Genomic DNA, 22,919 nt, shown 5'->3' with positions numbered 1-22,919 from the left:
GGTCCAACAAAAGCAACCAGGGTGAACGCCAACGGTGAAGTAAAAGGTTTCCGGCTCCTTTGCTGTGGGCCTACTGTGTGCTACACATGCTCGCTGTCTATGTGGACCTCAGTGAGGCTGAGGGGAGGTTAAATGAATTCTCATTATGTAGAGGAAGGGAAGCAACTTGTCTAGATCCATAGGTAAAACAATGTGGCATGGTAAGAAAACACAAGCTGTTGTGTCCCACACACTATTCCAAATGAGTAAGTGAATGAATGAATGAATGAATGAATGAGTGCCAGAACAAGTGATTGTCACTGTACTCCAGGTGCTGAGACCTCACCAGCACACTCAGGCTAAGGTTATGAGAACGTGGTATTTTTAGAGAAGTGGGGGCCATAAAACTTGTACCAGTCCCCAACGCCCAGCCCCTCCTCCTGAGCGCCGAGATTGTGCCCGGCCTTGGGAAGGGCTCCCCAGCCTTATCTTGGGAAGAGTGAAACTGTAAAACTCTTTATGGCTTTGAGATCATGTCTGGCAGGAGCAGCGATTGTTGCCATAAACCCAAGCTGGCCCTGCAAGGAGGGCGATGCCCTGGGTTGCAAGGAGTCAGGGGACAGTTGAGCAATGCCAAGGGAGTGGCCGCTGCTGAGCTGAATGCGTGGGGGCCTATGAGTTAGAGCCCACCACAAACTTAGCCCTCACTGCCCCTGGGTAGTACTTACCATTTTAAAGCTCACCATGCCTCTTTCCGCGTTATGATGTCATTGAAATTAGGCTGTGTCTTTAAATCACACATCCCACCATGGCTGTGGGTTAGATCAGGTGATGGCTGTGGCCTGGTTGGTTCTGGTCACTTTTTTTTTCTCCTGAGCTTTTCCTGGACAGCTGTACCTTTTTCTGTTTTATCACAAATGACACGAGGGCCATTTGAGGAAGGGCCAAGAACAGCGGCAGTTTCTAGAAGCCTTCCATTGATAAGAACACCTGAGGAGGAGGAGGAGGAGGAGGAGGAGGAGGAGGAGGAGGAGGAGGAGGAGGAGGAGAAGGAGAAGAAGAAGAAGAAGAAGAAGAAGAAGAAGAAGAAGAAGAAGAAGAAGAAGAAGAAGAAGAAGAAGAAGAAGAAGAAGAAGAAGAAGAAGAAAGCATCTGGAGACTGCCATGGAGCAGCCCTCCTAGAAATGCTGCATGATGGAGATACATGCCATCATGGACAGTGACAAGTGACAAGTATGAAGAATGGTGATTCTAGGAGGCAAAGGGACCCAGAACAGCTGGATGATGTCTGCAGGGTTTGGGGGATTCCTTAGTAAATATGTTTTTGCTTGTATTTTCCTCTTTCTTTTCTGTTTCTTCCATACAGTCTAGGCTAACCTCCAATTCTCTGTGTAGCTGAGAATGGCCCTGAATTTCTCATCCTCTGCCTCCCAAGAGCTGGATTATAGGTGTGCCCCACCATGTCCAGTTATGAAGTGCTGAGAATGGAACCCAGGGCCTTAAGCTAGGCAAGTACTCTACCAATGAGCCACACATCCAGCCTAGTATTTTTATTTTTCTGAGTAAACAAGAGAGATTACTAAGAAGTCTAGTATGGTTGCTCAAGCCTGTAATCTCAGCACTTGAAAGGCAGAGGCAGAGGCCAGGCGGTGGTGGCACATGCCTTTAATCCCAGCACTCAGGAGGCAGAGCCAGGCGGATCTCTGTGAGTTCAAGGCCAGCCTGGTCTACAGAGTGAGATCCAGGACAGGCACCAAAACTACACAGAGAAACCATATCTTGAAAAAAACAAAAACAAAAAAAGGCCAAGGCAGAAGGATATCCAGTTGGAGGCCAGCCTGGGCTACATAGTGAGTTTGAGCCAGCATAGGCTTGCTTCATAATGAGACCTTATATCAAAAAAAAAAAAAAGAAGAAAGAACGGGGAGGGAGGGAGGGAGGGAGGGAGGGAGGGAGGGAGGGAGGAAAGAAAGAAAGAAAGAAAGAAAGAAAGAAAGAAAGAAAGAAAGAAAGAAAGAAAGAAAGAAAGAAAGAAAGAAAGAAAGAAAGAGAAAGGCAAACCTATAAAAATGGCTGGGAGTGTTATCACATGTGTGCTCAGCACATGCAAGGCCCTGGGATCAATCTCCAGAGCACAGAGACAAAGAAAACAAGACAAATAAAAAACAGCAACCCAAAGATCGAAAAATCTCATCTTTAAGAATTTTGGGGGGACCTGCTATGATGAAATATCATGACCAGAAGCAACTTGGGCAGGAAAGGGTTTAATTGGCTTATATACCCCCACTCACAATCTGTCGAGGGAAGCCAAGGCAAGAAATCAAACTGGGCGGGAACCTGAAGTCAGGAGCTGATGCAGAGCCCAGGGAAAAGTACTGCTTACTGGCTTGCTCCTCATGGCTTACTCAGCCTTCTTACAGAACCCAGAACCACCAGTCCAGAAGTGGCTCCACCTGCAATGTGCTGGACCCTCCCACATCAGTCACTAAGAAAATGCCCTGTGGCCTACCTGTAGCCTGTTCTTATGGAGGCATTTTCTCAACTGAGGCTCCCTCCTCTGTGATGACTCTAGCTTGTGTCGAGTTGATATAAAACTAGCCAGCACAATGGCTGTAAAGGTGCTTGTTATCAGGCCCAGCAACACGGGTTCACCCCCAGAGGCCTGCATGGTCAGGGGGAGAAGCAGCTTTTCAGGTGGTCTGCTGACCCCCATACTTGTGCTGTGGCACTCCCTCCTAGCAAGACAGCGTAGTGAAATTAAAAAGAGGTCTTTTGGGAGATAGGAGGATAGGTCTAGCTACGCAACCCCATCCAAACTCAAACTGGAAATCCTCTTGTCTCAGCCCCTTGAATGCTTAACCACAACCACACCTAAAAGGTCTTGTAACAAATGTAAAATACAAATCCTAAGTGACCAGGAAGTACTGTGCCACCATTTGGTTGACAGCGTTTTCTTCCTGCATGGCACATAGAACACTGGTCCCTCTTACAACCAGAGCGCCTCATCTCAGCCTCTTCCACCTCACCCAAGGCAAAGGACAGATGCCAAGCTCTCGGCAAACCCGTGCTCTCTCAGACCTGACTGGATTCACGTTAGCCGCTTCCAGGTCATTCCTCACTCAAGGTCTTGTCCCAGCTGGACCTGCTACCAGCTGTGCCCATTTGAGACACTCTGAGAAGCCGTGGGCTGCCTTGGTCAGGATTCCAGCAGAGGAGGGTTTATAGGCTGCCGGGAGGACCAGCCATCCTGTGTCCCGCTGCTCACGCCAATCCCGCTAAGCCTGCTCTGAACCACACTGTCACGTGGCCTTCATGCCCTTCTCAGGACCCTGGCTTTGTGTGTGCCTGGTCAGCCCCATGGGCTGTTCTTAGACTAGCAGATGTGACTGAACTAACCCCTCATTGTCCAGTTGAGGCAAGTAAGACTCAGGGAGGTTGTCTGACTTTCACAGCGACAGCCGGGAAAAGCTCTAGAATCTACATCACAAGGGGTTGAAAAAAGAATGGAAAGCTAGGTGGTGATGGTGCACACCTTTAATCCCAGCACTTGGGAGGCAGAGGCAGGCGGATCTCTATGAGCTCAAGGCCAGCCTGGTCTATAGAGCAAGATCCAGGACAGCCAGGACCATTTCACAAAGAAACCTTGTCTCGAAAAACTCAAAAGGGGGGGGGGGGGATTGGGGATTTAGCTCAGTGGTAGAGCGCTTACCTAGCAAGCGCAAGGCCCTGGGTTCGGTCCTCAGCTCTGAGAAACAAAAGGACGTCATGGTCTCGGGTTTGCCGAGGGTTGTGCATGTGCGTAATCAAAGGTCTTTACCTGGGTCTTGCCAAGACCACACAGTTCTGGGAAATCTGCACTTAGGGGACAGTTGAGGGGGACTAAACCAGAGCAGGCAAGCTATCAGTCCCACCATAGCCCACGTCTCCCCACTGAGACCCCTGAGACCCCTCCAGGGCCCCCTAACAGGCTTGAAACAAAACTCAAGCTCAGCTGGGCGTAGATGTTTATTCCTATAGTGTCACAGCTCGAAAGCCTGAGGCAAGAAGATCCTGAGTTGGAGACCCAAGTCTCGAGACAAAGAAACAAATGCACAAAAGTACCTCTCAGGGGCTGGGCTGGCTCAATGAGTAGCTGGATGGGTGGGGCTTGACGTTGAGCCTGGCATCCTGAGTTCGATCCCCTAGACAGACAGGATGAAAAGAAAATATGCTACCTCTAGAAGCAGTCCCCCGAGCTCCACAAGTGTGCTGTGGTGTCCTCCCTGCCCTCACAGAAATAAATAAGCAGATGTAGTTTTTTTAAAAACACCCCTCAGAGAGTCAGGTGTTTGTTTGTGAGTTCAAACAAAGCCTGGTCTACAGAGTGAGTTCTAGGACAGCCAGGGCTACACAGAAAAACCCTCCCTATCTCAAAAAAGACAAAAAAAGAAAATGCCCCCTCAGATTCGCTAGGGCCATGAGCCCTCCCTGCCAATAAGCAGACCCTGATCTTACCCTTATATTCTTTCCTCACGCTTAGTCATCCCTCTGTGGTCTCCATCCCAGTCCTCTGGACTACTTCCTGTGTGTCTACATGCCCAAGAGTTCCCATTTCACTGCTCTTTCCTGAGGTCTCTTTTGTCTGGAAAAATCTTTTCCCTGCTCTTAACACAACCACTTCCTCCGACCCATTTGGGTCTCCGCTCCAGTGTGGTCTCCTGGAGACACCTTCTGTAAATATAGCCGTGTATGGGAGCTTCCGTAAGCTCAACAATCTCTGTTGAAATGATTTCAGGCTGCCCTTACTGCATGTGAGGACCCTAAACTATGTAAAGGGAATGGGCATGGCTGAGTGCCAGGCAAACTTCATCTGCAGGGCAGGCAGCAGGCTGGACTTGCTTGAGATCTTAGCATGGTAGCCCTGTCCTAACTTGTCATCTTGTTTGATTTTCTTCATTACCCTTAAACCTTCCAAAAGCATCCATGTATTTGTTTATTGGTTTATTGATGTCCTCTCCCCTTCCCTCCTAGGGTGCTAACCCCACAAGAGCGGGAACTTGGCCGGTCTTGTTCAACGTTACTGTGGTAGCTAGTCTCCAAGATGTACCCTGAGGAGCCTCTTTTTCTGGTACCCATACCACTGTGTCGTCATTCCAGACAGATTTGGCTTCCCCGAATGAGCGCTGCAGACTGTGGAAGCAGTAGAATGCGCCTTCTGAGGCACTGTGTTTCCCATCTTACTGTCTTGGGTCCCCTGCTCTGGGCTGTCTGGAAGCCATGATGAAGACTCTTAGGGATCCAGAGAGGCGCACTGAGGCTTGCTGCCCATGGGCAGACAAGGAAACGAGCTGCATTAGAATGAATGGTCAAACCCATCAAGCCCGCTGGTGACCATTTCCCTGCGTCATCGTGGAAGACCCTAATACAGAACCCACTTACCTAAGCCATTCCTGAAGTCCAGCATCCCCAAACCATGAGCTAATACATGCTTGTCGCTTTAAACCATGGAAATTAATCTTGAAGCCTTAGTTGCATAGCATGACATTTATATTAGTGTTGACCAAAATACATGCTTAATTACTATTGGTTAATAAATACATTAGGTGCTCAATAAATATAAAACACGTGGTAAAAAACAAATATTTGAAAGACAAATATCTATGTGAATGGTGGAGAAGGTGGAAACTAGCTCAGTGATAGAGTACTTGCCTAGCATGCACAGTATCTTGGAATCAATCCCTTCTTAGTGTTGATAAAAATAAATTTAAGCCAGGCGGTATTGGCACAAGCCTTTAATCCCAGCACTTGGGAGGCAGAGCCAGGTGAATTTCTGTGAGTTCGAGGCCAGCCTGGTCTACAGAGTGAGATCCAGGACAGGCACCAAAACTACACAGAGAAACCCTGTCTAGAAAAAAATTTTAAAAATAAATTTAAATCTATTTTTAGGTTTTAAAACTGAATTTATTTGTGTATATGTATGGGGAGGGTGTGCATGTGTGTGGGTGTGGGTGTGCTATAGCACACATACGTATGTTGGAAAACAATTTGCAAGTTCATTTTTCTCCCCCACCATGTGGGTCCTGAGGATCGAACTCAGGCCAACAGGCTTACATGACAAGCGTACCCTCTGAGCCATCTCACCAGCCCAAATTAAATCACCTGAAGGGCACAGTGAAGACCTTTTGAAGTCACTAATGGTCCTTAGACAAGAAGTCTGGGCAAGAGTGTCCCCATCCATCCCGTCCCTGTCTGTCCTGTCCATCCGTTCGTCCCCCCCCATACAGTCTTGTATGTTTATCATTCTAACATCTTATGACTCTTGTTTATCCACAAAAATCTTCCCTCATCAACTTTTTTTTAAGATGTATTGTGGGTGTTTTGCCTGCAGGTACCTCCATCAAATGTGTGCGGTACCCACAGAAACCTGAAGAGGGCGTTGGATTCCCTGGCACTGTAGCTACAGATGGCTGTGAGCTGCCATGCGGGTACCAGGACCTCTAGAAGAGCAGCCAGTGTTGTTAACTGCTGAAACATCTCTTCAGCCCCTCAACTCCTTCTGAGTGGTACAGTGCTGGCAGCCGAGGGTTCAGGGGAGAGATAACCTCCGCTTCTCCTGTGGTAGTGAAAGGATGGGGATCTTGACAGGAACGTGTATACACACAGGATGTGTGGCAAGTGCTGGCGCACAGGGGCGGCAGTCAGGGTGGGAGAAGAATACGAGCGGACTGGAGAGAAGGGCCTTTGGGAAGTCGCGGATAGCGGAGGGTCAGGGGTGAGAGGGGGACCTGCTTTCCATCTGATGCCCTTTTGCCCATTTGGGTATTTGCTTTTCACGGAGTACACACTGCAGAGTCCATCAATGGAACAAACAATCCTGATTAAATAAACAATTCGGTTAGCGGGCGCTTTTGTAATGCCGAGCACGCTGCCTCCTCTTCCCTGTGATGAAATACCTATTTCCTGGTGTCTTGATCCATTTTCTGTTGCTGTGACAAAATAAGGAGATATGACAATCTATAAAGAGCTATGCTTAGCCCGTGGTTCTGGGGGCTGGGAAGCATATGAACATGGTACTGGTATGTGTTGAGGGCCATCGATCTGTATTATAATATGGTGGAGGGCACTGCGTGGTGAGACAGATTCATGGTGCTAGACCACTTCTGCAATGACTTATTACCCATAAATCCACAAGCAGATCATCTCCAATTGATTTCCCCAAAAATTTCCACCTGTCACCTCTGCTGGACTAGAGACCACACTTCAAACACACAGATTTGGGAGACGGTATTCAAATCACAGTGCTTCACAGCCTTCAGGACGTGTTCAAATGCCCGTCTCTTGGGCCCTGCTGCCGTCCTTCCTGGGACAGCTCCCATTGACGACTCACACATGTGTACCATCGCTCTCCTCCAGCCCCTCCCCCCTCCCCAGGAGCTGTCTGTCTGTCATGCCTTCTGACTGCTGGGAGAATTTGGCCAAACAAAAATTCCACAGAGATCAAAAGCGGTGAGAGGGAGATATCGGATGTCTACATTTACTTTTGGCTGAGGCTACATCCTTCCTCCATGGCTTCTGCCTCTGTCTTGCTGTAACTTCTGCACCTCCAGCTGGCCTGAGCCAGTACCGCTGCCTTGTGTGCTGTTTTTTGTTTTTGTTTGTTTGTGGCCTTGAGATACTGGCATCTATTGCTGGCCTTTGGGTCCCTCACCATTTCCTGAGAGCTGCCCTTTGCCTTCCCATCCCATGCAGTGTTGGGGGTAGAACCCAGGGCTCCTGCATCCTGGGTACCTCTGAGCTGCATTCCCCAGCCCTGGAGCCATTTTTCTGTCGCCAAGCTGACAGAGGGGTGTGCCGGGTATCTAACGGGTGGAGGCTAAGGACAACATTTGTGTGGTGCCGAGGATCAAACCCAGGGCCATGTGTGTGATAGACAAGCACTCTATCAACAGAGCCCCATCCCTCCCCTGAACTTAGAATTTTCTATTCATTTTTATATGTCAGGCTTTCATGGGTAAAGGGTTTTATGGCAAAGAAACTATGAGATTCTGAAGGCTCTAGATTTTGCTCATCAGAAAGAGACAGCGTGAGGCAGGCTGCCTTAGGGTGATTCCTAGGTGCTGATGGGTACAGGAGATGTCTGTAGGAAGTAGGAGTCTCCCAGCAGGTAGCAGGCCACCGTGGTCACTGCTTTAAGGATAAGTGGGGACCCTTATTCAGATCATCAGCAGACATATCCTCGGGGCCTGCTCTGTCAATTTACAGTGATGCACTTTAGTCCCGTAATCAATCACAATACTGCGGACAGAGGCAAGTTGTCAGCAGGGCATGTGGCTTGGGAGGGCCTCTCTGAACACAACTCCACCAACCCAAACGCCCACAACCCACCTCTTCTCACCGCCTTCCCTCTCCTGGCCCTGGTCCTCCCTACCGGAAACCCACACTGGCCTCCCTCCTGGCCGCCCTCCCCCAGATGAACCCAGCATCCACATTCTGCAGTGTTTGTATAAAGCACAAATTGCTCTTAGCCCCCCTTCCCCTCATCAGGCCACACAGAGCAGCACCCAGGTCTCGAGCCCTGTGTGGTGGTGCACGCTTGGAATCTGCACTCAGGAGGCAGACACAGCAGAATCTTTGCAAATTTGCATCCAGCCTGGTCTACACAGTGAGTCCCAGGCCAGGCAGCATTACATAGTGAGACCCTGTATCAAACAAGAACAGAAACAAAAGGCCCCCCTCTGCCACCTCCCAGCCTGACCCCCCTCCCTCCCCAGCAACACTGGCCCACAGCCTCAGGACCCTTGAGCTCTTGATCCCTCTGCTTAGATGGTTCTTCTGCCACAGCTGCAAACTCACTGCTCGGACCGGAGAGACAGCTCAGAGGTGGAGAGCACTGGCTGCTCTTCTAGAGGACCTGGATTCCATTCCCAGCACACACACGACTCACAGCCTTCTGTAACTCCAGCACCGGGGGACCCCCAACCTCTTCCAACCTCATCAAGCACGTGCCACACATACATGCAGGCAGGTAAAAACACCCAGATACATCAAATTAAAAAACAACCCAGCAAACGTGGCTGCCCCATGAGGTTCTGAGGCCACTAAACCCCATGAAATTGGAGGCATATGGGCAGATGAAGAGGGAGACCACACAGCTGGAGGGGGGGGGCGGCTGGGAGAGGCACTGCTTGAACTGTATACTGTGTGTACAGTCAAATCTTAATAAATTATTAATTGTATCAAAAGGATCTCCTTGGTGAGGCCTTCCTTCACGGTTTGCATCTTAAGAGTACTCCATACTCAGGAGGCAGGAGGATCTCAGTGAGTTCAAGGCCAGCCTGGACTACAGAGTGAGTTCCAGGACAGGCTCCAAAGCTACACAGAGAAACTCTTTCTCGGGGGAGGGGAGGCAGTACTCCGATGGTCTGTATGCTGAAGACATGGTTGCCAGCCTGGGCCAGTTGGAGCGGGTGGAAGGAACCTTTCAGAGGTGGGGCCCAGTATAGGGAGGGCAGTGGTGTGAGGAACTCAAGAAGGCAGATGGGAGTAGAGCTGAGAGAGCCAGGGCATGAGGCAGACAAGAGTGGGCTCTTTAAGATGAGGGGCCTGAGTGTGCAGATGTCAAGGAAGTCACCCAGTTTGTTCTTGGGGTCAAATCCAAGTCCCCAGTCCTAACGCAAACAGACTCACAGGTTAGGGGACCTGCACGTCCTCACGCGCCAAGGACTGCCTGCCACTCCTCCTCCTCGACTGGTGAGGAAGAGGAAGCCCTCTGGCCCAAGCCCGTCCAAAAAGAAGGACTCCTTTGCTTTTGCCCTGGCTCCGGATGACCACTCCCTTCCTGCCTCTCCCACAGCTTTGAGCCCCACACCAGGTCCCAGCCTGGACCCCAGAGTGGACTAGGAGTACAAACCTTGGCCTTTCCCAGAAGCTTTGGACAAAGTCAGAAAATTCCCTGAACCCTCTTGCCTCCCTTACCGCCCCTCCCCCCGCCACGGTTGGGGTTCCCCAACTCCAAAGCAAAAGATGCCCAAGACACCCTGCTGAAAAGACTGCTATTTTTTTAAGTGACAAAACAATGACGAGGCTTGAGATAAGAGATAACAATGATGACAGGGCTCCGGGCGAACGGCTGAGCTGTGAGATATTGACTAATGAGCACCAGAATTTATGGCCTGTGGGCCCAACCCCGATAGGAACCGAAGCCACGAGTGGAGTCATGAGCAGAAAACTCCCAGCATCCCCTGCCTGGGGAGAGGCCTGATATCTTCATTACATATTGGGCAGAGGGATGGGTAATTTCTGGGACCACTCCCCACAGGCCACCATGTGTTAGTCATCTGGTTGGGTCTGGCGTGCTCAGTGTTTCCCTTGCTGAAGAAACGCCTGCAACCACTAAAACATTAGAGACCTGACCAGGTCGTTTCTTCCCAGCCTGGGGGAGGGCAGTGACAGGAAGCGGCAGTGAGGGAGGCAGAGCAAACCTAGCATCAGGCAGAAGCTTACTGAGGGCCACTCTGTGATTGGGACACCGTGATTCATGTCACGTCAGAGAGATCTAGAGAGGGAACCAGGACTGGACCCTAGCTCCCCAGAAATGGGGTCTCCTGCTAAACAAGCCTGTCAGGAGCTTGTCCCTTAGGCCCTCTGAGAATTCCAGCCTGCTCTTCAGAACTCACAGTTCATTCTTTGATGCCAGAGACCACCCCACCCTCCCGAGACCCCACATTGTTTTTATTAAAACGGACCGTGTTTATTGTAAGAGTTCAAGCAATATGGAGAAACACAGAGGACAAAGTCCAGAATGATGACATTTTGCTCTCCATAGACAAGTCATCCTGAGAGAGCCGGCCAAGCCAAGCAGTTTCCAGCCGGTCCCATGGGTCCCAGGATCAAATCCTCAACCCCTTCCCAGCCCACTCATGCCCTGGTTTCACGGAGCTGTACAGCTAATAGTGTTAAGCAGCATCATATGTGAGAATTATGCTATAGGAACAGTTTGAAAATCCAGAAAAGTGACCGGGCAGTGATGGCGCACGCCTTTAATCCCAGCACTCGGGAGGCAGAGCCAGGCGGTGAGTTCAAGGCCAGCCTGGTCTACAGAGTGAGATCCAGGACAGGCACCAAAACTACACAGAGAAACCCTGTCTCAAAACAAAATCTAGAAAAGTAATATACTCTATAAAATCCTCAGTAACCATGTCTAGCCATGGGGGAGAGGGTGGCTAGAGAGATGGCTCACTGGTTAAGAGTTCTTGCTGTTCTTCCAGATGGTCAGAATTTGGTTTTTGTATTCACAGTCAGCTGTAACTCCAGCCCCAAGGGATCCAGCGCTCTCTTCTGACCCCCACAAGCACTGGCACATGCACACATACTTTTTTAAATAGTGCCTAATGGATGGGATGTTTACAAAGTTAAAATGAGAAAAAGGCCAAATATGGTAGTGCATGCCTTTAATCCCAGCACTCGGAAGGCAAAGGCAGGCAGGTGTCTTTCTGTGAGTTTGAGGCCAGTTTGGTCTACATAGGGAGTTCCAGGACAACCGAGTTACACAGTGAGACCCTGTTTCAAAACAAGCAAACAAACAACAAAAAACAACAGCAAAACAAAAACCCATGACCTATGACTCTCTGAAAAGAGTCTAGGATATCACAGGAAGAACTCAGTACGTGAAAATCTTATTAATGGTGACATTACTTTTAGTTTAGGGACTTTTTTTTCATTTATTTATTTGGGGTGGCGCACTTGCCACAACTTGGGGATGGGGGTCAGTAGTTGACTCCACCCTTGCAGCATGTGGGCTCCAGGGACTGAACCTAACTCCTCAGGCTCAAGTGGCAAGTGCCTTTGAGGGCTAGCGGGTCGGTCGTTTCTTTTATTATCAAACCTGTCGGGGTCTCTCTATCGAAGTTGGCTGGAGTGCCCCCAAGTGTTCACATTGCATCATAGCACCCCAGGGAATGCAAAAGCTACCCCTTTCAATCAACTTAGGCTTTCTCTGAAAAAGTGTCATTTGTGCACAAATCAGTGAATCTCATTATGATATTTTCATACATATATATATCACTGTGCTTTGTTCAAGCCCCCACTACCCTTCTTGAGCCTACTTCTGCCTGTCTCCTTCCTCCTCACCCCAGTAATTCTCTTAACTTTCATGTCATATGTGTGTATGCACGTACACATTCGTGTAGTTAAGTCTAGACTCCACACATTTAAAAAGTGATGTTTTCTTTCTCTTTTCTTTTCTAATTAATAATTAATTGGGGTTTTTTTTATGTCTGTGGGTATTTAGCCTGTATGTGTGTCTGTGTACCACATGTGTGCCTGGTGCCTACAGAGTCCAAAAGAGGTCCTCAGAACCCCTAGAACTGGAGTTACAGATGGTAGTGAGTTGCCATGTAGGTGCCGGAAGCCAGTGCTCTTAATCACTCAGCCATCTCTCCAGCCCCTCCCCCTCCTCCTTCTTCCTTCACATCCCATACATAGCTAGTATGCCAATTATGTATTGTACATTATATTTAAGTATGTATTCCACATTTAAAAAAAAAAAGCATGTGGCTTTTGCCTTTCCAAGTCTTCCTTATTTCATTTAATATAACAATCTCCAATTGCATCCATTTTTCTACAAACAACATAATTTCATTTTTTGGGTGGGGATGTTTTGTCATTTGAGTTTTTTATTTGTTTGTTTGTTTGTTTGTTTGTTTGTTTGTTTGTTTGAGATAGCCCAGGCTGTCCTTGAACTGGATATGTAGGTGAGGACAGCCTTGGCCTTCTTGTCCTCCTATCCAACTTCCCGGGTGCTGGGGTCACAAGCATGCACCGCTATACCGAGTTTAGGCATTGCTGGGGGAAGCCATGGCTGGGAATGGAGCTCAGCCCATAGAGTGCTCACCTCTAGCATGCAGGGAGCACTGGTTTTGATATCCAGTATCTCATCAAATAGGATGGCACATGCCTGTAATTCCAGCACTCAAGAGGTGAGAGGACCTGCAGTTCAAGGGCATCTTTTCACTATTCTCTACAGCCGAGTACAATTCCATGGTAAATTTATGCCACCGTTTCTTTTTCCTTTTTTATATAAATTCATTTTAATTCTGTGTTCACTGGTGTTTTGCCTGCGTGTGTGTCTGTGTGAGGTGTCAAGCTCCTCAACTGAAGTTACAGACAGGTGTGAGCTGCCGTGTGGGTGCTGGGAATTGAACCCAGGTCCTCTGGAAGAGCAACCAGCGCTCTTAACTGCTGAGCCATCTCTCCAGCCTGCTGTCTTTTCTTTATCCATTCATGTGCAGCTGAGTGCCCAAGCGGTTATCCGTATCTTGGCTTTTATACACTGGGCATCAATAAACCTGCATGGCTTTGGGGAATGCTGACATAACCTGCTTGGGGTGGATATCCAGGAGTGGTGGAGCTGGGTCATATGGTGGAGCTATTTTTAGTATTTTGAGGAACCTGCATACTGATTTCCATAATGACTACAACAGTTTACAAGCTTGAAGTCTTGATTCCAAAGGGCAATTCTTTGCTTTTCTTTTGTTTCAAGGCCACATTAAAAAAAAAAGTACCCAAACCTACGCTAACCCAGTGGGTCCCAAGTCCAGCTCCAGCCTTGCCATGCCACCCTCCCCGAAGGGTGCCAGAGGGAACGCAGCTGGGAACAACTCTACCTCCCCTGGATTCAGGTGCCAATGCTGGCTTTTCAGGCACTGCCACCACAGTGTCATCGGTACATTACCTGGGCTTCAAAGTGCTTTCGCCTTAAAAATCAGCACAGTGGCTTACACCCATTAGCCCAGCATTTGGGAAGCTGAGGCAGGAGGATTAACAGTTCAAGGTCAGCCTGGGTTACGTAGTGAGACCATGTCTCCAAACAAAAACCAAACCAAATGGTAATAACCGCATCCAGCTCTTGGCACCCACATGGAGACGCGAATGTCTGCTTTTCTTCGGTGTTTTGAATGACCTGGGGAGTGCGTATGATTTTATGGTCTTCTCCTTTCCCCTGTACGGTGAACTTTGGGCATCTCTTACATCATTTAATGGAGCTGGGTTGGAAAGTGCTTGATTCAAAGGCTGAGAAACTTGAACAGTCAGCAAGCACTGGCCAGGGGAAGGCTGATAACAGCTATGCTTTACTAAGAACTTTCTGGTGCCAGGCTTTGTGCTGATGGTATAATGTGAGTGCGCTCTCATTTGATCCTCGAGGCCATCGGGAAGAATTATTAGTCAGATGCAAACGTGAAGCTCCAAGGTTAGTGCCAGGATCCTGACCCAGGTCCTTAGAGTCCACGTGTAGAGCTCCTAGGTAGTACACTTAAGGGACAAAATGGAGGAGGACACAAGGGAAGGTCTTGTAAATGAGGAAGTGTCATGTGACAGGCCCTGAAGGTGGCAGCCAGTTTGGAGTTACACAGTGAGACCCTGATGAAAGATGGAAGGGAAAGGAAAATTTCCCCTCAGTGAGAGCAGCCATTGCACAAACCCCACCCGTGACACAGTCCAAGTAGATCTGTGTTCTTCTTAGTCTCCCCCTACTTCTAGAAAATGTGTGTGTGTGTGTGTGTGTGTGTGTGTGTGTGTGTGTGTGTGTGTGTGTGTGTGTGTGAGTGTATGTGTGAATACCACATGTGGAGATTGAGGAAAGCATCAGGTATCCTCCACCACCATTCTCCACCTTGAGACATTTTTGACACATGGTCATTCACTGGCCCTGGAGCTTGCTGCTCAACTAGAGTGGCTGGTCACCAAGCCCTAGGGACCTGCTCATCACTGTACAGGATTACAGATGCATAGCGTCTCACCTGGCTCTGGCTTGTTTATTGTATTGGTGTTTTGCTTGCATATACATCTGTGCACCATGTGTGCTGTGCCGGTGAAGTCCCAGAAGAGGACATCAGATTCCTGGGAACTCCATGTGTGTGCTGGGAATGAAACCCGGATCCTCTGTAAGAGCAAGAGTTCTTAACTGCTAAGCTATCTCTCCAGCCCTTAACTGTCTTTTGTTTGTTTGTTTGTTTGTTTGTTTGGTTGGTTGGTTGGTTGGTTGGTCTGGGGTTTTTTTGTCAGTGCTGGGAATCCAAACTCAAGTCCTCACAGTGAGGACTCTGTCAATGAAATTGTCTTCCCAGCTCACTCCCAAAATCCCTTTAAAAATGTGGCCTGTGGAGAAACATCCAGGCAGTCTCTGAGAGGAGACTCACCCCCACGGCTCTTCTGCTCAGTAGAGAACCTCATCATCTCATGTCGGAACACCCAGGCAAACTGCCAATACAAGCTCCCAATCCGATTCAGCTGTAAGCCTCCGCCACAGCCTGGCCAGGCTTGCTGAAGGATGTGGAATGGGTGCCTGTCACCCATTCCTCTGAGCCAGGAGTGGAATGGGTGCCTGTCACCCCCTCCCTCTGGGCCAGGGGTCACCCCCTTCCTCTGGGCCAGGGGTCACCCCCTTCCTCTGGGCCAGGGGTGCTGTAGGGCGAAGAGGGTAAGCAGCCTGGCTGTCTCGCAGCTCTCTGGACTCGGTAAGCTTTGAAAGCTTCATTTTAACTGGGCACCACCAAGATGGCCATGTGCATGGGCCTTTCTTGCCTTTGACCTGAGAGGAGACACTCCAGGCTCCCCTTAGGAGTCCAACCCCTGTGCCTTGCCGCCTACTTTCTCCCTCCAGGAGACAGTCGGCCACGGGAGCCAAGCAGAGTACTTCTTGTAGACAGTCTCTGCTAAGCCTGGCTGGTGGGTTACTCCATTCCTGAGATTCCTCGATTGTGGGCTGACCTTGGCAGATGCAGACACATGGCCAAGCACTTTCTTCTCAGCGCTAGCTGTCCCTGCATCAAACTCCCATACTTAGGCTTTCCAAATAGCACCTCCCTCCTCCCCAGGAGATGGCTGCTCTCCCTCTTCCCATCCCGGGAGACCTGTGGATAAACACCAGGCTCGGAGAAAGGGGAGGGACTTCTGTTGCTCCTGGCCAAATCTTAGCAGTGGAGAGTTTGGCACTGTGCCCTTGAAAAGTGACCGCTGGCTACCCCAGGGGAGCTTTCTCCAACTTTGTACAAATCCCTTCCACCTTTCTGAGCCTTGCTTTCCACATTTCCTCAGGAGGTACTGATATTTAGCCACGGGGCTTGTGCAGATGTCGGGAGTGACCCAGGGAATTTACACAGCATCATCCGATCTGGCACACTAGGACTCCACACAGACCTTCAATTCCTTCTGTGTGACCGTTTACAAGTCACCTGACCTCTCTGTTTTCTCCCTCCACCTCCGCCCCCCTCCCTTATTTCAACAAGGCTAACAAGGTAACCCCAGGCTGACCTTGAATTCACTATATAGCCCAGGCTGGCCTCAAATTTGGATCCTCCTGCCTCAGCCTTCTGAATGCTGCGATTATAGACTTGCCTCTTAGTTTGTTTGCTCAGCTGCCACATGGAATTTAGAAAAGCAGAGGCTATCGCACAGTACCTCTGTGAGGTTAGAGTGAACGCGCGCGCGCGCGCACACACACACACACAGAGCCAAGTACAGTGCCAGGTGTGTGGTCAGAACTAGGTCTAAGCTGTGTATTAGGACAATGGAAGGTGAGGTGAACTCTTAGGCTGGCGTTGACAGAACAAGGGGTAGGGTCTCCCCATCCCTGCCCCCTCAACATTTCAGGTCATGTTTTGGAAAATATTCGGTCTGGCTGGGATCCAAAGCCCCTGGGAACGGACAGGACATCCTGTCCCTCCAAGCAGCCATGCTGACTCAGGGAGATCAATGTGTGACCACAAAAACGCAGCTGGGCTCTGACCTCTTCTGGGAATCCACACAGCTAAGCCCTGGGCACTACTCTACTCCTATTCAGAGACCTGGATGGCTCCCTTCTAGGGCCTGATTCTGGGCTCTTGAGCAGAAGGTGGCACACAGAGAAACAGAAGTCTCTGGCACTTGAGGCATGCCAGGCCTGGGGGTCACAAGCTTCACATGACCCTCTGATTGAAGTCAGACATCTCTCTTGTGCTTGCCAAGCCTCTGACCCGCCCCCCCCCCGACACACACACACACACAGCCCAGGTCTGGACACTTTTCCAGCCAAGCCAGGCTCCAAACCACTAGTTGGGCAATCCTTAACCTCGGACTGGGTCAGATCCATCAGTGAGATTGTTGAAGAGCATGGGATGTTGTGTTCTTTAGAATCCCAAGAACGAGAACGAGCCCTCCCCATCCTGAAACTCCAGCGCCCAACCCCCCACTGCCAAAACTTGTTTTGTAACTTTGGGCAAGTTCCTCTACCTCTCTGAGTTCCAGCCCTGCCCCTCCACAAGAACTTCCTGACACCCATGGGGGACAGGTGCCCAGTGAGGGGTAGTTATTATTGTAAACAGCACTGGATGCCAAACGGGCACAATACATAGGAGTCCCTAGGCTCACTCTCCAGCCCCGCCCCCTCCCTCAAATAACCAAACTAATGCACAGCAAGAGGCATGTGCTACAGTGGGTGAGATGGTCAGAATTCAAAGTCAGGGGCAAAGGAATGACCCACAAGTCCCCACCTCTCATTGAGGACCTTTAGGCAGTTAACAGGTGCTGGGAGAGGGGAGCCAGTTTCAAAGTTGGTGGCATGGCTGGTAGAGGAGCTTACAGCCAAGCCTGGTGGCCTGAGTTTGATCCTCAGGACTCACACGATAGAAAAAAAAAAAAATGATTCCCCAAAATGTTGACCTCTGACCTCTACACGTGTGCCATGTGCCACAGGAACACCCATATCCTATATACACACACACACTAAATAAACAAATGTAAATTTAAAAACAAATATTAAAAAAAAATCAAAATGCTTTACCAGCTCCTGTGTGGCCACGGGTAATTTCTTTGAGCCTTGTAAAAATGGAAATGAAAATGTAACAGAGTTGTGAGGAGTCGTTATCGTAGATTCTCTGGGAACCACGGCTGGCAGACAGTAAGCCCTGATAAGGACTAAGCATTTCTAACCACGTTCAGAATGCTCCCGGAGTCACACAGCTAAGTGTTTCTGATGAATCACGTGGGACTCATATTCAGGGAGAGCCTACTGTGTGTCTGCTGCCACCAGAAACCACACAACCTGAGTGTGTACAAGCACACACATGCACATGTGCACATACATACTTAGGGAGGTGAGCAGTTTGTTTTCACTTTTTTGTTTTTGTTTTTGTTTTTAGAGACAGGGTTTCTCTGTATAGCTTTGCACCTTTTCCTAGAACTCACTTGATAGCCCAGGCTGGCCTTGAACTCACAGAGATCCGCCTGGCTCTGCCTCCCGAGTGCTGGGATTAAAGGCGTGCGCCACCACTGCCCAGCCCTGGTCTTCACTTTTGAAAACCTTGATTTTAGGGGGCTGGAGAGATGGCTCAGCAGTTAAGGGCTAACAACAAAACCTTGTATTTATTTAAAAAAAAAAAAACAGATGCAGAAAGTCAAATTAAATTTATACCTTTGCCAGGTATGGTGGCATATGACTTTAATTCCAGCACTTGGAAGGCAGAGGCAGGCAGATCTCTGTGAGTTTAAGGCCAGCCTGGTCTACAAAGACTCCATTACACAGAAAAACCCTATCTCGAACACAACAACAAAATAAAACAGACAAAAGAGTTATTTCAAGGGTCTGGAGAGATGGCTCAGCCATTAAGAGCATTTTCTGCTCTTCCAGAAGACCAGGGTCCTCCCAGCACCCACATGGCAGCTAGCAATCATCCATAACTCCAGCTCCAGGGAACCCAGTGCCCTCTTCTGGCCTCTGAAGGTGGTGCACAGGCAAAGCACCCACAAACAGAAAATAAAAAATAAATCGTTTCTGACATGACTTACTTCAAGACAGGCATGGCACTCATAACTGTGGACCTGTGTTTGACCCTGGGACCCACACAACAGAGGAGAGAACTGACTCCTGCAAGTTGTCCTCTGACCCGCACACAGGCATGGGGATATGTGTGTGCCAACACATACACAAAACAAGCAGATGTGATTTTCAAAGAGTTTAATTTGTAGCTACCACGCCTTCTTCTGTAATCCCAGAACGTGGGAGGCAGAGGCAGAAGGACCCCTGCAAGTCTGAAGCCACTTTGTCCTACAGAGTGAGTTCCAAGCCAGCCAGGGTTACAGAGCAAAATCCTGTCTCAAAAACAGGGGTAGGAGGATCTGTGGGCTGCATTTATATACTTAGACATTTCTTTTTAAAATAGTCTCTTGAATCATGACAAAAATTCCAGTGTAAGTATAGGCAGCTGAAAACAGCCCGGGCATTATTTCTTTGGAGGTGGGACGAAGCTCAGAGAGCAGGTAGGCTGTTTGCAGCCTTTCAAGTCAAGATGCAGGGTAAGCTGCCCGTTGGTGACCTTTCTGCTCTGGAGTGGGGTGGTCACAGCTAACAGACATTCTGAGTTACAGTGTGCCAGATCTCTTTACATTTCATTCCTTGGAGGTTCCCGGGGGAGGAGGGGCTATACAAGGCTTACAGTCCTCCTTTACACACAGAAAATGGATCTTTTCAATGGGATATTCTAGATCTGTTTCTTCTGAGTGTCCAAGATAGGAAAGAATACAGAAGTTCAAGTCTCTGCTCATCTTAATTTTTCTGTAATCATGGACAGTGTCTTGTCCTCTATTGATCTACGCCTGCTCCCCAACCTCCGAAGCCAAGGTGACAAGCTATGAACGGTCTCTAGGACAAAGTGAAATTTGGGATTGTGCTGTCCCAGACCTGAGTTCAAATCCAACTCTTCCATCCTAGATCGCTTTCTGAACTGGAATGTCCTGTTCCGTAGGAGACCTTACCCTCTGTTGCTGTCCACAGGATTATTGTAAGGCATACGTCAGATGATAGGAGCCCAGTGCCTCACTGTATACAGCTGCTCCACACAAAGAAACTCTTTCTCCTGTCTTGTTCATCTGAGACCCTTCCTCCAGCCTCTAACCATTCACTGGGAGTAAGGAAAGCTCCCTGTACTCACCAAGCTCATCTCCCCCTGCTGTCAGCATCTAGAACTGCAGTCTGTGCTCCCGGGCCAGCAGCAGGCCTGGATCTGGGTTAAAGAGAGGAGTTTAATCTCAACACCTAGGGGAAAGTTTATTATTTTTGTCTTATGAGCCATTTAATTGTTTTTGTTTTGTTTTGTTTTGCCTTCCCGCCCCCACCCCACCACCACCCACCACCCCCGCAAGATGACTAGGTTACTTTGCTGCTGCTGCGATAAAACACTCCCACAAATCCAGCATGAACTCTTCCTTTCTTAAACCAGGAAATGGTCCTAGGTAAAGTCTTCCCACTTCAATGAACACAATTAAGGTAACGCTGTACAGACATGCCGGCGGTTCTAGAGTCTGTCAAGCTGACAATTAACACTCAGCATCACAAGGCTGCTCTGGACACTTAGGGAGTTTCAATGACGTGGTCAAGGTCATATGAGATTACCAGATTTTTCAGGGGGAGGAGCTTGGTCCAGCCTCAACCAGATGTGCCATGCTTTGTTGACTCCTTTGGGAGGCCTGCACCTTTCTGAACAGAGCCAGAGGAGGAGTGGAGGGGTGGGTAGAAGTGGGGGGGAGGAAGGAGAGGAGAGGAGGGAGGGGAAACTGTGGTTGGTATGTAAAATGAATGAAAATTTTTAATTAAAAAAAAGAGAGAAAAAGAGGTAGAGGCTGGCAGATCTCTGTGAGTTTGAGGCCAGCCTGTCTACAGAGTGAGTTCCAGGACAGGCTCCAAAGCTACAGAGAGAAACCTTGTCTTGGAAAAAAAAAAAAAAATTACCATAGGGGTTGGAGAGAGAGCTCAGTGGTTAAGAGCAATGGCTGCTCTTCCAGGGGTCCTGAGTTCAATTCCCAGAAACCACATGGAGGCTCAAAACCATCGATGCTCTCTTCTGGCATAAAAGTGTACATGCAGATGGAATATATATATATATATATATATATATATATATATATATATATATATATATATATATATATATATATATATATAATCTTAAAAAAAAAAAGATGGCCAGATGATGGCCAGATTTTGGTGGTTGAATCCTGTCCTGCCTCCTAAAATGTCCTCATTGCAGTCTCTGGAATTTGTGATTATTTTATGCGGTAAAAGAGATGTTGTAGCCGTGCGGTGGTGGCGCACGCCTTTAATCCCAGCACCCGGGAGGCAGAGGCAGGCGAATCTCTGTGAGTTCGAGGCCAGCCTGGTCTCCAAAGCGAGTTCCAGGAAAGGCGCAAAGTTATACAGAGAAACCCTGTCTCAAAAAACCAAAAAAGAAAAGAGATGTTGTAGAGGTGATTAAGGTTCTTGAGATAGGAAGATTATTCTCAGTTAACAAATGGGCCCAATGTAATTGCAAAAGTTCTCAGTGGGAGGCAGGAGGACCGGTGTGCCGGTGAAATAATCTCACCTACTCGAGAGGTTGACGCAGGAGCATTGGAAGTTCAAGACCAACCTGAGTAACTGTCTCAAAAATAAAACAAAAAATTGAGACAGGGTTTTATTTCATGGCCCTGGCTGTCCTGGAACTCATTATGTAGACCAGGCTGGCCTCAAACTAACAGAGATCCTTCTGCCTCTGCCTCCCAAGTGCTGGGATTAAAGGCACAAGCACCACGATGCCCAGATTTCTCAAATATTTGAATATGACTGATATGGGACACGAGCGCACACACTTGGAATCCCTGTGCAAAGCTGACACAGGAGGATGTGAGCTTGAGGTCAGCCTAGACTACAGCATGTGCCGGGGCAGGCTGGGCTGTGCGACACTACCCCCAACAAACAAACAAACTACTACTGACTTGTAAAAGACTGGTGCAGTTCAGTAGTAGAGCACTTGGCTAGCATAAACAATGCTCTGAGTTCAAGCCTCTCTCTGTCTCTCTCTCTCTCTGTCTCTGTCTCTCTCTCTCTCTCTCTCTCTCTCTCTCTCTCTCACACACACACACACACACACACACACACACACACACACACACACACACACACACGAGCCAGGAATCAGTCTGTCGTAGCTGTGGGAACAGAAGCAAGATGGCGGGGTGGTGTTGGGATGGCCATGAACAGAGTAGTACCACAGGCCTCTGCGAGCTGAAAAGGACAAGAAGAACCCAGAGAGAAGACAGCTTTGCCAACTCCCTGGTATATTTAGCAAGGCGAGAAAACACAGTGGTGTTGTTTCAAGTCACTATGTTGTGATTTGTTATAGGAGGAACATAAAACTAATACTTAGATTTGGGGTAAGGCGACCAACAGGACACCTATTTAAAGTTGAGTTTCTTCTGAGAAACAACAGTTTCTAAAGTATGTGTGTGTTCCGAACGTTACATAAGGCACTTTGTCTTAAAAATAGACTTGTTTATCTGAAATTCAAATTTAACCGAGTGTTCTATACTTTATTTGGCATCCTAGAAGTTGGGAATTGGAGAGAACCTAGGATCACAAAGTCTCATGACTTGTAACCTGGGGTGACTGGTCCACATTTACCATCCCAGCACTCAGGAGACAAAGGCACAAGACTCATGAGTTGGGGGCCAGCCTGGTCTACATGATGACACCCTATATTAAAAACAAACAAACAAACAAACAAACAGATAAACACAACTCAAGATTCCCAGGCTACTTCACACTTCTCCCACACATCCAGTTTGGCATCTGGCAAAGCCCATATGTCCTTACATCCCTTCTGGACATTTCCCATAGTCCTAAGACTCCTCTTATCCATAGATAGGGAAAGGAGAAGGTGACTTAAGGTCATTCCTTTGGATCTGACCTTCTCTTGGCCCATCAGAATTTCTTTCTAGTAAAGGTTTATTGTCCTTTATTGTACCCGAAAGAGGAACCTCGGAGATTTGCTCCCAAATTACAGTTGCACAAAATAAGGATATGTAAGTAGTGAGGATAGTTAATGGGCCAGGCATGGCGCTAGGAAACCCCTTTTCAAGCTATTGCTGTCTGGAGACAACCTCGTCGTGAGCCC

At 48.6% G+C, this 22,919-nt stretch overlaps 1 protein-coding gene across 2 annotated transcripts in view; it reads left to right on the top strand.

The window, feature by feature from the left end:
- The window catches only part of Ttpal (alpha tocopherol transfer protein like), a 41,754-nt gene that overhangs the window by 880 nt on the left and 17,955 nt on the right, over window positions 1-22,919 (top strand). The gene's annotated exons all lie outside the window — the stretch shown is intronic.

The sequence above is a fragment of the Peromyscus maniculatus genome, chromosome 4, assembly GCF_049852395.1.
Source record: "Peromyscus maniculatus bairdii isolate BWxNUB_F1_BW_parent chromosome 4, HU_Pman_BW_mat_3.1, whole genome shotgun sequence".
In the NCBI taxonomy this organism is placed as follows: Eukaryota; Metazoa; Chordata; class Mammalia; order Rodentia; family Cricetidae; genus Peromyscus; species Peromyscus maniculatus.
Note: the sequence above shows the minus strand (reverse complement) of the source record. Positions and strands in the feature narration are given on the sequence as shown.